Genomic DNA, 16,954 nt, shown 5'->3' on the forward strand with positions numbered 1-16,954 from the left:
GTGACGGTGACACTGTGTCTCAGAGAGGACAGAGGGGTGATGACAAGGAAATCCATACCATGTCCAAGAGCATGTACCACATATTTCATTACGCCTTGCTTTCTCGTGTCTTTCACTAACATTCTCATGCCCTTTGAAACACATCTGGCAAACCCAAGTGTTGCTCGGTGGAAGAGAAAAACTGGCAAAAATTTGGCAGAAGACAGAAGGAGGAGGGTAGAGAATGTTCACAAAATACCAGTTCCTAGGAAATGTACTTCATCTTCCTGGTTCAGTTCATTAATTTTTTCACCCACAACATTTTTTTGAAAAGGATTTTAATGAGACATTTATTGGAAGTTGGTTAGAGGCCTACATGGTAAGTGCTTTATTTTTATTGGTTTCCTTTTTCCGAAAAGGCAAGACCAAAGTACACGGCGTTCAGAAGACATTCTTAAAATGGGAGGCATCTGAGTCACAGAAGTAAAGTTAAATTCTCTAAGCTTCCGGTCCCATAATATCTTTCTTTAAATACGCTTTTGTCCTGCAGTTTCACTTTACCAAGATCACAGGATGATTCTGTAGGAAGAAGAGAATCCATCTGACCTGCCTACACCAGCCTCCCTGGAGCTCGTTTCTTTTCACACCCCAAGGAAATCATGTTTGAAACAACAGAGGTGGCAGGAATTTGGAAAAAAGAGAAAGTCCAATGTTCTCTTAAAAAACAAAACAAAACAAAACAGGAAATCATGTATGTTAAAGTACAGATCTGTAGTGGAAGCCCATATTTCAATACCGTCATGTTTTCTCACCCATACCATCTGTAAGTTAGTATAGGCACTATTAGGAAGAAAGAAAAACAAATAGTCAAACTTGTCTCAAGATCAATGACAAAATGTTCCAGAACAGTAACAAAAACCATTAAGATCGGTGGGTGATGCATATGAAAACCCCTTAGATTATTTAAGAGAGGTTCTTTCATATAATCAAAGGTGATTTCGAAAAAGATGAAGACTCCAAACAAAAACAAAGAAGGGAACTTCAAGAGAAAATGGAGCAAGAATATTATACAAGGAAACAAGAAGAGTTTTAAATACATAAAGTAGAGGACGATGAAGGAGTCAAGAGGACTGTTAGGAGAGAACAGAAGAACTTTTTTTTTTTTTTTTTTTTAAGTGGAAAGACGACTTGAGAAATGAAATGACTTCTTTGTCTCAGTGTGTGAAGCAGGATACACAGGGACAGATGCCAGAAACAGGCACATTTCCCAAAGGAGGAAGAAATAGAAAAGAAAATTGGTTTCCTGCCAGAACAGGTGGAGTCTTGACATGTACACATCTGACAGGCAGGATTCTGAAGCTTTCCAAGGGTCTGACCAGGCCAGTCTGAGGTTGTCTCTAAGACTTCAGGGCAAGGCTCTGCGGAGGAGGCTCAGTGAGATGGTTTCAGATGTTTTTGGACACATGAGAAATAGCAGTGGTGGGTAAGAAAAATCGTGGAGTGGCCTGCTATTGAGCACAAGGCTGAAAGTTGGGCTAAACTCATTCAGAGCTCATGGTCTGATATTTTTAACCATCCATTTTGGGAAAAGAGCCAAATGTCTGGTTAATTTCAGGTGGCAGCAGATATTAACTCACTAAACTCCCTTTGACCTTCTCAAATACTGTGAAAGCTTTATCGGGACCTTTCTTTCTTTCTTTCTTTCTTTCTTTCTTTCTTTCTTTCTTTCTTTCTTTCTTTCCTTCCTTCCTTCCTTCCTTCCTTCCTTCTTTTTTCTCCTTCTTCTTGGTAGTGGTGGTACTTGTGGCTAATAAGTGGGTGGGTCTGAGATAGGGAAAGAAAGTAGGAGGTGTGGGTGAAAAGTTGATGTAAAATGTTCCTACAGAGTTTAGAGTTCTGTTTTGTTTGTCTAACCGATTTTTATTATAATCTGTGACTGGTACTCTGTAAATAGCACACTTACCCAATCATAAAAATGTATAAATAATCCTCTAAGCTGGATCTGGGGTAAAATCATCAAAGCAAATAGCAAAGCCTTGAGAATAATGTTTCTGACCCTGTGATAATTGAGAGGCAGTAGAGAGTTGTAATTACAAGCATGAGCTCAGAAATAAGGTTACTTGTTTATGAATCACCATCCTACTTATTGACTCTGATATTGGGTACTGAACTACACGATCTTGGGGATCGAATCTTCCAATGCCTTAATCCCCTTAGCTATAAAGCAGGGATAATAATAGCACCTCTCTGTGACACATCTATCATTATGCATCTATCACACTGTTTCTTTTCCCTCCTGGGAACACAGGAAAACCACATTTCCCATTCTCTTTCTTTCATCTACATTCGGCCCTGTGACCAGTTCTGACTATTGGAATGTGGGCAGAGGTGGAAATGACACTATTGAGCTGGCCCCTAAAGCCTCCCACAAGATCCTCTATGCTCCTTCTCTCCTCTCATGGCTTGCCTGCCAGTTGCAGAAGATCCAGGATAAGATTCTGAGACCCCTCAAGCTGGTGCTGCCTCCCCAAACCATGGTGTGAAAATCGGCTTGCCAATCATGTTATTGACAGTGATGTAAAGAAGAAATAAATCTTCTATTGTACGAACTACTAACATTTGAGGATGTTTCTTATAGCAGTTACTCAATTCTAATACTGTCTCAAAGTACTAGTTACCCATGACTAAAAACTATGGCATAAAGTTATTATAAAGATTAAATGGAAAAAAAAAAGATTAAATGAGTTAGTATAGGGGCCCCTGGGGGGCTTGCCAGTTAAGCATCCGACTCTTGATTTCGGCTCAGGTCATGATTTCACAGTCATGAGTTTGAGTCCCATGTCAGACTCTGCAATGGTACAGAGCCTGCTTGGGATTCTCTCTCCTTCTCTCTCTATGCTCATATTCTCTCTCTCTCTCAAAATAAATAAATAAATAAATAAATAAATAAATTAATTAATTAATTAATTAAAAGAAATAAATGAATTACTATATATAGGAACTATCACAACATTATCTGGTACATGATAAGCTCTCAGTAAATATTATCTCGCATATCCATAATCACTATAGATTTGGCCAGTTAGGTATATCCAAAACACCACCTGGTCCATTAACTCTAACAAATACTATTTGCACCTTCTCAGTAAACGTGATCATGGAGGAGGGCACCTATCCCTCACAGTTGTTAAACCGGTTCTAACATATGTTACAAATAATCACTTTGGAGCAGACTGGGCAAGACCGGATGTTTGAAGGGTTGGAAATCTGCAAGAACCTCTACATCTCAGGCATTCTGGCTGCCCGGAGATACCTTTCCATTATCCATAGAAACGTAAGATTCAGGTGAACAGCATGACTTCAAGCAAGATTCTCATCAGGACTTTTACAAAAGGAATCACACAAACTGTTTAAATACTTGTGCTGTTAGGTTTATCAACAGTATATGCAAGGGGCTTAGCACAGAACGTGCTCGGTAAGTGCATGCTAGGTACCTAATTATAGCAGCAATAATAATCTAACAAATAGTAATCACACTATTATTTGAACACTTGTTTCTTAGAATTTCAAGAATGTGTCTCTTGTATGCTTTCTACTTTGGGCTCTTTAGAAAGTGATTTTATAGGCTCACCTGGGTGGCTCAGTCGGTTAAGCATCCAACTTCAGCCAGGTCATGATCTCACGGTTCATGAGTTCAAGCCCCACATCGGGCTCTGTGCTGATAGCTCAGAGCCTCAAGCCTGCTTCGGATTCTGTGTCTCCCTCTCTTTGTGCCCCTCCCCTGCTCATGCTCTCTCTCTCCCTATCTCTCTCTCTATCACTCTCTCTCTCTCAAAAATAAACAAACATAGGCACCTGGGTGGCTCAGTTGGTTAAGCTTCCAACTTTGGCTTGGGTCATGATCTCTTCATTCACAAGTTCGAGCCCTGCATCAGGCTTTGTACTGACAGCTCAGCGCCTGGAGCCTGCTTTGGATTCTGTGTCCCTCTCTCTCTGCCCCTCCCCCACTCGTGCTCTGTGTCTCTCAATAAAAAATAAAATAAAATAAATAAACATAAAAAAAATTTTAAGTGATTTTATATCCTGATGCAGCTGTGGCTTTGCCTGTTATGTAATGCCATCTTTTCTAACATTTCATCTAATTTTTCCTTACTGCAGTCAGAGGCTATCACTTGTTCTGAGGCTTGCTCGACCTAATGAGGCTAATTGGTCCCTGCCCTCTTTATAACATCCTTGACTTATTTGCCAGCTCCACACTTGGGTATTATTGAGTATCATGGATTAGATATGCAACATCGCACAGAGATCTCAACAATAATTAGGCAGTAGGAGGTGATTTAAAAAAAAAAAACAAAAACATTAGTCTCAGCTCTAAAATTCCCCTTCTTTATTAGGTTTAGGTCAATAGATAAAGACCTTAATGTTCCTTTAATGTGGAGATGAGCAAACCTGGCTGCTTTTAGGTTTGGCAAAGTGGAACTGGCGATTTTTCAAGCATTATATGGCTGGCAACTTCTGAGATGTATTCTGCCAAACGCTTTCTCCCCTTAACCTCTAAGTACATATGTATTTCGAAGGGAATTTAAAGCATACATTTCTGATTTATTCATACTTAACTGATCAAAGTTGCGGTGTTTATCTTGATCAACACTTCCAGGTTCTAAATTCTGTTTCTTTGACCCGGGAAACCCACAGAGGCCAGCAACCATCACCTCCTAGAGAAGAAACAAACCCCGTTGTCTGGGGCTGGGAAGAAGCTAGCTCACATCTGTGTTTCAGACAATATTTAAAGTGACTTTTTCCCCTTTGAATTCTCAGGGAAGGGTCAAAAAAAGATACACATGTTTCCAAATCTCTCTTCTGATATCAACATGAAATGGGAGAAGCCCCAGAACATCTCAATGAGAGAGGTCTGGGGGTAGCAATCAGGATGGAAGGGTGTAAGGGAGGTGTCTAATCCCCAAGCTTAGTTTTCACGGCACTTTACAAAAGACTAAGAAAACACCAACTGTCTATATCAAGGAAAAGACAGGGGTGACAGGGAGGGGAGGATGGTGGGGAGGAAATATCACAGTAATGGGGATTCTCGGTACTCCCTCCAAGCCACTCTTTGGTGACTGCTTCTGACCTGACGACACCACCCTAGGGATCTGGTATCTTCAGGGCTCCAATTTCAGAAGCAAAAGGAACCACTGAAATACTGGCTAGGCAAAGAGTGACAATAAAAGGCAAATCTTTCCTAAAAGGGTATGGACATCAAGCATACCAAACTCAGGCTGGTTAAATGCCCTGGTTACTCTGCCGTGATCCATTTTTTCCCCAGCAACTTTTTATAATATTGGCTCTTCTCCCAAAGATGACAAAGCATCATGTGAGTCTGCACAGAGGACGTTCACTCGGCAAATATTCCAGGGAAGGCTTGTCTCCTAGAAAGGCAGGTTGAAAAATTCAGTCAATTTATTTTGGCTGCCTATTTTATAGAACAGGATGAAGTAGTCTTACCTCAAAAAGATAGGAGGTCGCCTTGGACTGTCATAAAAATCATTAACAGTGCAGACCTTTGTCAGTTTACAAACCAGGTTTTTTTTTAATGTCTATTTATTTGAGAGAGAGAGAGAGAGAGAGTGAGAGAGAGAGACAAAGCATGAGCAGGGGAGATGCAGAGAGGGAGAGAGACACAGAATCTGAAGCAGGCTCCAGGCTCCAGGCTGTCAGCACAGAGCCCAATGCGGGGCTCGAACCCACAAACCACAAGATTATGACCTGAGCCGAAGTCGGACACTTAAGCGACTGAGTCACCCAGGCACCCCTACCAACGAGTTTTAAAGTAATGTTTAAAAGATTTACCTCCCCTTCTACCCCCAGAATAGACCCATGGACAACAAGGTTTAAATTTATAAAAGGAAAATGTTTAAGATGTCTGCTTATCAGCAACCACTGAAAGTGATTACATTAGTTATAACTTCCAAAGACAAGTATTTTGTTTTGTTTTTAAATAAAACCAAGTACGGCAGACAGACTCTAAAGATGGCCCCACGATTCTTAGTTCTATATTCCTGGGGTGCCAACCCTGTGTAATCTCTTCCTCTTGTGCATGGGTACGACCTAGAACTTGCTGCTAACCCAACAAAATATAGCAAAAGTGATAGGTTATCACGTCAATGATTGTGTTGTATTATGGAAGACTGCCTTGCTGGCAGATCGGTCCACACGGCAAGGGGCTAAGGGCAGCCTCTAGGGGAGCTTCCAGCTGACAGGTGCCAACAAGCCTTGAGGCCTCAGTCTTACGAATGCAAGGAAATTAATTCTCCCCAAAATATGAGTGAGATGAGAAACAGATTCTTGCTCAGTTAAGCCTCCAAATGAGAACCCAGTCCAGCAGACCCCCAGATGACAGCCTTCTGAGACCCTGGGTAGGGCACCCTGCTAAGTTACACCCAGACTCCTGACTCAGAACCTGTGAGGGAATAAATGCGTTTCATTTCAAGCTGCTAAATTGGTAGTCATTTGTTGTAAAGCAATAGATAACTAATACACCAAGGGTCTTTCATAACTGTTCCTGCTACTTTGAGGTTTCATATTGACACAGTGAAACACAAAGCCGAGCTCTGTAGTGAACTGATGTTATAAAGGGCTCAAGCAGCCACAACTTCACAACTGCCAACTTACCACCAGAGTAACAGGAGATAAACGTTTTGCCAGGGATATGCCTTTTCCCACCTTTTGGCACGGTTAGAGAAAACCCATAGTGGGGCTCCTGGTCGGTTAAGCATCTGACTCTTGATTTCCACTCAGGTCACGATCTCATGGTTCTTAAGCTTGAGTCCCGCCTCAGGCTCTGAGCTGACAGCACGGAGCCTGCTTGGGATTCTCTCCCTCTCCCTCTTTCTCAAAAATAAATAAATAAACTTAAAAGAAAAAAGAAAGAAAGAACCCATAGTGAATGATAATGTGTTCCTCAGGCCTTTGAACACTGTGTGGAGACATGCTTTATTTGAATAAAGAGAATCCAGTACACTGATGCTTTCCCCACCCTAGAGGTCACTTGCAGAATTTCCTTAAGGCCTTCCATCCACACACATGAAATAATTACAACAGCCCACATATATGTCATTTGCATCCTCATATGACTGCGAATTGTAGTTTTCAAAAATCTTATTACGCCCACCAAGAAAGATACCGATACAATCTGAGAAGACTCGTTTATGAGTTTATATATGTGATATGATAATTCCAGGTCTCTCACTAGAATAGGATTGCCACACAAGAAATGCTCAATACTTACTAAATACCCAAAGTACAATTATTCTAGAAGACTGCCAATACCGGATTTGTTTTTCTTCTTTGTTCCTTGCATACTCTCTCATAGGTTTGAAACCCCATAGTAGTTTTGTCACTAAGTCAGCCAGCATTTTTCATACACCTGCACACATAGCACTATGCAAGGTATCTTCAGGGAAACAGAAGTTGGAGAAGATACAGCTTTGCCCTTAAGGACTATACAAATTAACTGGGTGGGAAGATGTGGCACACAAAAGTTGATCAAAATCTAACTATAAGGCATCCTCCACACGAATATCTGGGCCAAACTGAATACAGAATTTCTTAGGGAGTGCTCAGGGGAGTGATCAGAAAACTTGGGAACGTGCACGGGTTCTTCAAACGGGCACGTCTATGGGAGAGAAGGCTGGGCATTCGAAACAAGGTGGAGAGACTGAGGGGAAGAAATTGAACTCCCAGAGTTTATGCATCCATTTCTCAGAGGAAAATATGTCTCCAACCCAGAGCTTGCCTGAGCTTTGGAATCACTTTTTTAAAAAACCAAACACTGGCCTGGACCTAACTGAAGATACCAGTACTAGACTCAAATCCAATGAAATCAGACTGTCTGGGGGCTGGGTTTGGGATTAGCATTTTTCAAAAGGTCCCCGTGAGTCAATGTGCAACCAAGGTTGAGAGCCCCCACTAGCCTGAAATGCCATTACTGGGTTCGATTGATGAGAAATGTTCCAGGACCACAAGGGAGGCAGCAACATGTAGCCGTTAAGATTCGAAAGTAGAATAGCCTAGGCTCAAGTCAAGGCCCTGCAACTTATGTGCTGGGTGATCATGGGCAAGTGACTTCACCTCTCTGAGCCTTGTCTACACATCTGCAGGCTGGGAATAAGAATTGTAGTTACCTCCTAAGCATGATGGAGAACTAAATGAGATAAGGCTTATAAATCATCTGATCCAACGCATGGTGCATAATCAGAAAAAAACTTCTTCATTATTATTATCTACGCCCAAGATTCTCATTTTTTCATAAAGGTACCCGAAGTCTAATGTCCATTTCTGAAGTCTTTGCTTCCATCAGGCTTAACAAAATTATCTTAACTCTGACCACAGCCTGAACCTGGCACAATGACGAATTCAAGCACATTGAAGCAGGACCACAAAGAAATAAGAAAGAGTGGAGATAAGTCAAGCTGGGAGCAAATGAGCATCTTAATGTCAAGTGAAATGATGACTGACAGAGCCCGCAGCTCCTCTGATGAGGAGACCAGGAGTTACCAACATTGGAACAGCTCTTTCCGTAAAAATGTTACAGGGCATTTAAGTGAAACATGGTAAAGATTTTCCACATTACGTGGGCTAATAGTGTGCCGTCCTTCCCCTCATTAGTGTGGACACAGCCTTAGCATCCACATCGTTCTGCGTGAATCACTCCCCTCCAACTCACCCCGGTTCCCATCACTTTACTCCAAAGTTTCCTAACACGTGGTCTGCTTAATATTTTTCAGACAAGTCATTTGAATGTTTCCTCAACTTCTCAAAACCAGCAATGTGCCAAGAATGAAACCATTCAGATCATTTGTACTTCTCAGGGAGGAAGTTTATTCCTTCAAGTGTACAGGATTCACGGCTTAACTCCATTTTCACATTTCCGTATTATGTTGAAGACGCACGTCTCGTGATGACATAGGACACAAATCTGGAAATCTTGGGCATAGAGACCTCAAGTCCTGTAATGGAAAGCTTCAGGAGCAGTGATTTCTAGAGACTGAGCAGGATAAGGGCTGCAGGAGGGGGAAACTGACAAAAAACAGGAAGAGCTCAAAGAGACATTTGGTCAACAATTTCAAATGCTCTGAAAAGTCAAGTAAAATAGAAATACAGAGGTGTCATTTCAGCAAAGCCACGCTGCGTCTTTGGTAATTTTAACTTCAGTTATTGTAGTTTCAAGTTCTAAAATATACATTTGGGTTTTCTTTCATAGTTTATAAAACGGGTTTCTTGTATATTGCTAAATGCTTAGAAAAGGAAGGCTGGAAGAGCACCCCGTGATCCTTTGATGGTGGTCAATGCTAAAGCAACATTAAGGGTGACTTTAAGTCTCTTTATTAGTCTCTTTAGTGGCCTGTGAAATTTGTGTAATGAGCATTTCTTATTTTTGTACTATGGAGAGATAATTTCTAGATGAAATAAAATGTGTGTTTTACAAAAAGACTCTGGTCCTTTTGGACAGAAGAAGTGGGTTTAGAAAAATACCAAAAATCTTCTGCTTAATCAAGACAGGGCTGTCACTGAGTATGAATTTTAAATGCTCAGTGGGCTGGGAAAAGCCTTCTGCCCTGGAAAGAGAAGACGAAAAAGACTCCTGGTCAGAAAAGCACAGCCCTTCTGGCTCCCCCGGGTGGCTGTGAGCGACTCCGCTCGCCTTCCAAAGCCTCACTGCAGCGGGGACAGCAGACGCCCCACTGCATGTGTTAGTGCTGGGCAAACCTCAGAGGCCAGCCGAGAAGCGTTCTCCTCGGCAAAGATTTGAGTCTCTGTTTCACAAATTCAATCAGGGCTTTTCATGATTCCAAAGGACTACCGTTTAACTTTTTTTTTTTTCCTCTTCCATCATTCAACTCGGAAACATTCCTTTCTGTGGATTTTCATGAACTCCTGCCCAACACCAGGTGCAAATTGAAAAACTCCCACTGGCCAATTTCAGCATAGGGAGGACTACTGTTCTTCCAACAGAGCCCTCTTTCAGGCCAGGGGTTCAGATCTTCGCCCCTGGGCACACAAGTCAGGGGTTTCACTTTGATCCACAAGCATCACTCATGAAAAACTCCCTCTCTGTGGCAACTGCCTCTCCAGACCCCCGGCCTAGAGGCTCAGCTACATCTGCCTGTGTGGACCTGGGCATTTGTCGGGGAGGAAAGCTGGAGCGATTCCTTGCTGATCTGAAACTTTAAACGTACAAGTGTCCTTGGATCAGACGTGTAATTTTCCACCGCTGTAATGTATGTGTAGTTGACATTATCATTTGGCAAATACTTTACAGTGAGTTACTCTCCTTAGCTTGCAATTCGGAGACTAATGGGTGGTCTTTCTCACTTGGGGCACTCCACAGATGGATCACAAGGTTAGCTGTGCCACCAACATCCCAGGAATAACACGCGTGCCTTCAGAAACTGGCTGGTTCCAGAGGGAATTCAATTCTGGTTTCAGGTCAGCCCCGCACATTACTTGTGGTGTCAGCAATTACCCTATTAAAATTTTTTTTACCAGACTTTATTGAGCATCTACTTTGTAATTTCAGTTGCTATAATTAATCCAAACACGGATTATTTACTTGAATTGCCACCTTCATATCTTGTGAAGGGATTGGAAGAGCAAGATTAGATCTTTATATTTGCCTCCAGCCACTATATAAATATTTTATCTTCTGCTAATTGAGAGTGGGGTACACATGGCTATTAACAAACGCTGCTATTGGAGTTTTCCTGATCTGAATTCATCAGATTTGTCATTAGGGCCTTGGTGAACAAACAAGACATCCGAATTCTTCATTTGAAGCACAGGAGTGGGGGGCTTGGAGTGCTGTTTTCTGGTATTGTTAGCAGGCTGTGTCTACCCATCTTAGAGCTCAAAGAAGCAGTTCAGATCACATCTTGGAAGAAAGACACCAAAATATCAGATGATAAACGTTACATAAAGCTTCTGATATGCAAACTAGGTGTCTAGTCAGAGTCATGCAGGATACAGATGGCTCACTCATATTGGTAATTCATGAAATGAATGAGACTGTTCACAAAGGCACAGGCAGGGTTGCAGGGAACAAAACAGGCAGGGCAGTGCTTCGTGGCCAGTAGGAACAAAGAACTTCAGCTGCCAGCGGAAGCCTGAACACACAAGAAAGAGGAGAGGATACCAGAAGCAGGAGAGGGCAGCTAGAGGGGCAGGGTTTCCTGAAAAAGATTGCAGCTTTTGGCAGAAAGACACAAATGATGGCAACCAGGCAGTCTGAACTCGGGGGATTAAGACCTCAGCTCCCTCCCTCTCCTCCTACTTCCTGATCTCCTGCTCCTGTCTCCTATTAGCCAAGGCCAACTGGGAGCTGAAGGACAAGGGAGCATGAGGTGCATATGGGTCAGCCTCCTGGGGCACAGAGAAGAATGGAGAAGGGTGGAGAGTGGGTGCGGTGAGGGGGGACAAACAAGAGTATTAAGAAAAACCACATATTTTTAAGTGTAATGAGTATACAATGAAGAGCACAATCAATGCATTCTTTCCTGGAAGCTAAAAGCTAATAATGTGTATTTAGGCAGTTGATGCCTGAGCTGGTTCTAGTACAGGTAGAAGCCAATCTAGGCCCAAGGGAAGGCACTGTAGGCTGAGAAGGGCTGGGGGCAAAGGAGTTTCAGAAAACAGCTGTGTGGCCAGAGCCTAGGGTATAAACAACTGGGGCAAGATGGGACCCCAGAGAGATGAGGGGCCAAGCTATGGAATGCTAGGTTGGATGCAAGGAGTGGGATTTTTTTTTAATGGACTTTCAGCAGCCAAGTGTTACCACCGGACCTATAGTTTAGAAAGGCTGTCAGCTATATAGAAATGGGATTAACGACACTGTTGAGCTACAAACCCTTTCCTGGAAGCAAGTGGAACAAAGAGACTACATAATCAAAATAAATGGAAGAATTTCTTCTGACCACGATAGCCCCAGAGAACTTGGTTCAAGTGACAGCTGAGAAGGAATCAGTACAATCATCTCCCTTTATAACCCAAATGATCATTATGCTTAAATGTCTTTCCAAAAGATAACCTTCCTCTAAGATCAAAGTATTCTTTTAGAGAATCTATGAGCATCCTGTTTCTAGAACAACACTGGATATATTGCACAGAGGGTCCTTTTGTGTCATAGGAAGCTTGTGAAGAAACTTCCTTGGCACCAGAATCCCCCTCTGGCTGACTTTTTTGCTGCATTCCTACACCACTGTAAATGGCTACCACATTACCTCCTGTTGAGATATGTATACATCATAATCTTGTGAATTAGTTGTTAATTTTGATTAAGTAGATCGCACCCCCCTTGAATGCACCGTGCCAAATCCTGCTGTGTATTCCTCACTGCCACTCCCAGTGCTAGATACGCTCTGAACATAAGCAGGTGTTTATTTGCTTTTCTTAAGAGCATACCATCATTCTCCACGCAGGAAACAATTCATGCTTTGAAAGGAGGGGTTCCTTACAACTCACTGGAGTGTCTCTCCTAAAATAGTCTATGCCTTTAAGCATCCGTATTTTGAGCTCAAGACAAATCATTTATTTAATTACAAAAACTATTTTGAACATCTGTAATACACTAGCCCAATAGTCCATGAAATACAATAATTTTGAACATAAAAATAAGGAAATTTGTGGGATGCCTGGGTGGCTCAGTACTTTAAGCCTCAGAGTCTTGGTTTCAGCTCAGGTCATGATCTCATGGTTTCTGAGTTCGAGCCCTGCATCGGGCTCTGCAATGAATGTGTGGAGCCTGTTTGGGATTCTCTCTCCCCCATTCTCTCTCTGCCCCTACCCCACTCTCGTGCTCTTCCTCTTTCAAAATAAATAAATCAACTTTTAAAAAAAGGAAATTTGTGTTAATATGTGAGTGACTAAAAAGTCATCTACTGTGTCATCTTTCCCAAATAATATTTAAAACTTTTCAGGCCTTCAAAGCCTATTCAAAGATTAAATATTGTAGAAGTTTTTTTAATGTGTATTTATTTTGAGAGAGAGAGAGAACATATGTAAGCATGAGCAGGGGAAGGGGCAGAGAGAAAGGAAGAACGAGAACCCCAAGCAGGCCCCACACTGTCAGCACAGAGCAGGACACGGTGCTTGATCTTACGCAGGGCTTGACCTCACAGAACCGTGAGATCATGACTTAAGCTGAGATGAAGAGTCGGACGCTTAACCAACTGAGCCACCCAGGCACACTGAATATTGTAGAAATTTTGATCACTGGAGTAGGGCTAGCGAGGAAGGTATTTTTGGTTAGGGAGGCATCTTAGCATGCGTCATGTGATACCTCTCACAACATGTAGGACTGCCAGAACTCCGCATTTAGAAGCACAAACTCCCACTCTCTTAAAGCCTTGCTGAACTGTCACCTTTTCAGTGGAGGCAATTCAGATGACTCCCCGCACAGTCCCTGGGAATCACTCCAAAATCCATATTTCTGCAGGTAGTACTGCTTAAAATGGGGTTCTCAGTCATGTTCTTCAGGATAACCTGTGCGGTCTCATTTAGGCTACATCCCATCAATACCATCACTGGCCCAAATCGTGATGATTCATGTACATCTATCATTACCATGAGACTGTGAACTTCTTACAAACGGGAGCCATATATGAATATCCATGTCCCACAGACCTGGCACAGCTCCCGGAAAATAATAGATTCTTGTTAAATGTGATCCTTTTCTCACAATTGTAAGAGACCCCTGTGTGTCACCAAATTCAGATGTTTTATCTTAAACCCAAGCAACATAGTCCAGAAACCAATTGCCACAAAGGGCCACAAAGGTGTCACCTCCCAAGAATTCTATTGGTCAAGCAGTCCCAGAATCTTGTCCAGATTCAAGGTGAAGAGACAGAGCTTCACTTTGTCATTGAAGGAATGTTGGAGAATTTGTAGCCATCTTTAATCTACTGCAAGAGCACTTGCCAGGCCTGTTAAAAGAAGACTGGCTATAATTCTTTAATCATGTTTTCTGGCTTGGGAAATAGAGTTCAAAAAATATGGGCAAATGGGTAAAACAAAACAGAGAAATTCAAATCTTCTAGCACCTATGGCCCTCTATAGCTTACTGCCCAAACACCTTGGTCACAGGGCATCTGAACTGCATTTGAATCCCACTGGGGTCTCTAAGAGTTGCCTTTCGCAGAGGGAAACTGGACATTTCAACAGTAGTGAACGGAATAATTGGTACTCTTTATCAGGCATACTGCAGCACGAGAGATTCTGATGCTGAATCATCAAAGTGATAGAAAGTCCTGCGGATGGGCCTAGGGTACTGAGCCCAGAAATCCTCCTCCAGGGATTCCATTAGTTTGCCTCATGAGGGTTGAGAACTTTGAACGACTCTGGACTGGAAAATTCTCCTGTCTTTATTCTGCCCATCGGCAGCCCTAATCCATCTATGTGCCTAAATCAGACATCTCGTGATCCATTTCCCACAACTGAGAAGTCAAACCTCACTCCCCTTGTTCTATGCCTGGGCAAAGTGCATGACCCGGCAAACAGACACGGGCTCAACCAAGTTGGTGGGCTTTTAGGTAGTCAAAGCGAAGAACTTTACTTGGTCAACACAGAAACGAAAATAACTCGTCCTTGTGAAGCTTGGTTAAAACGGCATTTGAGCTAAAAGCCCTTTTGTGGAGCTTGAAAATTCTTGACCAAGGGGTGGGAGTCATAAAGTGCTTTATGAGTCACAAGAAGGTCAAAGGTCACCTTTCAACTTTTAAAACAAGCCCTGGCTACTTACCGTCCCTTGCTTGCCTTCCCTCCTGCCCCCTCCTCTTCACCAGCTTCATCATCTATGTCCGCTTCACAGTCTGTCTGTAATGAATTTGGATCCAGTTCAAGGAATACACAGGAGGACTTCAGCTCCCAGAGCAGGCTGCTCTGTAGGAGGGAGAGAGAAAAGAAAACACCCTGGGGCGGCTCTGTATTTCCAAAAGATTAAAAATAATTAAACAATAAGATACTCAACTTGGATTATTTTGGGACAGTGATTAATGGCTCTTCTCTTTCTAATGATACCCTCCTCTAAGCTAATCCTTCCCAACCTCATTTCAAAGAAAATGTTGGTTAACACTTGATTTGTTTCATTCCACGTACCCTTAAGTAAATCAGGGTTTATTATGGCCCTGACATTCATACCACTCAGCTGCCTCCCTCTCTCCTCTCTTGTAATAATTCAGGGGGAAAGAAAGGAGACATTTTCAAAGGCAGCAGTGCTTCACTGAGTAATTACCCAACTACTCAAGTCAATAAATCGTGGGTCAACCAGTACGCTGGGGCTGCAAGGAGAGGTCAGAACCCAGGTGTCTCTTAGCCACTGTGCCCAGCACTATGCCCACCGCGAAAGAGCCTCTCGGTAAATGTTGGTTGCATGAATACATTGTAGAAACAAGTATTTTCCTTTTGTGAAGTGGGAGAGTGAATCCTTTTCACGGGGACCCAGACTGAGGTAAAGCAGAGGTGAGGTGATGCAGCGGCTCACATTGAATTTCTCAGGTTTCATAATGGGCTCATGCATCCATTCAACAAACATTTACTGAGCACCCACTATGTATTGTAATGTATTAAAATAGGGTTTGCTCTAGCAGAAGTGGCAACAAATTGTAAATAATTGCCCCACCAGACAGGAGGTAGCAGTTCTGTCGCACTTAGTGCACGGAACATGGAGACATTGAGGAAGTATTAGTTGAGTAGATAATAATATAGAAAAACAATAGCCCCAGATTATCTTAAGCATGACATCTCCAAAGCCCATGTCCTTGAATCTTAATGCAGTGATCTCTTGGCAGCCCAGCGTATTTTGAAGCAATGGTGGATATTCTTAGGTCATTTAATTCAAACTGTAACAATAGAACAGAAACATAGATTTTAGCCCTTGTGTCTCTCCTCACCTTCATGTGGTCAGGCAGAGAGCCTTTTGCACTGGGAAATTCGGAAGGTTCGTTTGCAAGATGATAATTTAACAAAACCATAGAGGGATTGTGGAGATCATTTAGAAATGCAGCAAGGCCATTTTGATAAGTTCATGATAAATGTAATTGGAAATAAAACCTTGACCTTTGACTTAATGATGAGATTAACATTAAACTTAGCAACTTTTACTGCATATTTTCAAACGCTTCCCCAAAAGACTTTGTCAGCTTCCAGTTTGGACTTCCTAACCTAAGGAAACTATTTTTATTCTATAGCTCCAATAGGTAACCTGCAAAAATAAGGTTTCATTCTTAATCAACTCCATGGCATCCTATCTTCCTCCATTCACCCAAGCCAGAAGTTTTCCATCTGGACAACAGTGACTCCCCTTTCTAACATGACGGAATGGAGAAAGCCCCGACAGTGATGGGTTTAAGGAGACTGAATGGTCACACTGTATGTAAGTAAAAAAAAAAAAAAAAAATCTTCTATCCTGCTCCACTGCTGTCCAGACGACAGCAACTAAAAAGCAGCCTCTACGTAAATTGGACCTCAGCCCCTGAGCATCCCGTCCTGAAATGTAATTCCCCTATCTGACTGAAGTCCCTGTCCCTGCATGAGCACAGAGCTGACCCTACCACCCAGGGAATTGCTCTGAGGAGCCACAGAAAAATTTACTCCATCAGCTATGGCAAAGACTCCCATGGTACTGTCCTCTTAACAACCACAGAAGCACTGGGCTGAGTGCCTTTTGAGAATATTATCAATACTTTCTTTCATTAACACTACCAACCTGATTTCTTAAAGGATGAAATGTCCATAAAAAACAACCTTGGTATGTATACCCAAATGCCTACTTTATTGGCTGCCATCATGCTCACCTAATTTTCAGAATTCAGTAGGTGGATCAGTAAGGAAACGCTGGAAGCTCCTGTAACAAACCACCTTAAATTGCAGTAGTTCAGCACAATAACCATTTATTTCCCGCTCATGTCCCAGTGCGTGAGGGTTGGAT

At 42.3% G+C, this 16,954-nt stretch overlaps 1 long non-coding RNA gene across 2 annotated transcripts in view; it reads right to left on the reverse strand.

The window, feature by feature from the left end:
- Positions 1-4,039: 4,039 nt before the first annotated feature.
- LOC123606622 overlaps positions 4,040-16,954 on the reverse strand; it is a 438,079-nt gene continuing 425,164 nt past the window's right edge. Inside the window, exons 6-8 of one of the 2 annotated variants that reach the window (XR_006716397.1) lie at positions 14,768-14,907; positions 5,246-5,405; positions 4,040-4,694 (exon numbers count right to left, since the gene is read on the reverse strand). This is a non-coding gene — a long non-coding RNA (uncharacterized LOC123606622). Of the gene's footprint in view, positions 4,695-5,245; positions 5,406-14,767; positions 15,611-16,954 lie in introns of those variants that run through there. The other variant, XR_006716394.1, reaches the window with a different exon arrangement.

The sequence above is a fragment of the Leopardus geoffroyi genome, chromosome A1 (assembly GCF_018350155.1).
Source record: "Leopardus geoffroyi isolate Oge1 chromosome A1, O.geoffroyi_Oge1_pat1.0, whole genome shotgun sequence".
NCBI lineage: Eukaryota > Metazoa > Chordata > Mammalia > Carnivora > Felidae > Leopardus > Leopardus geoffroyi.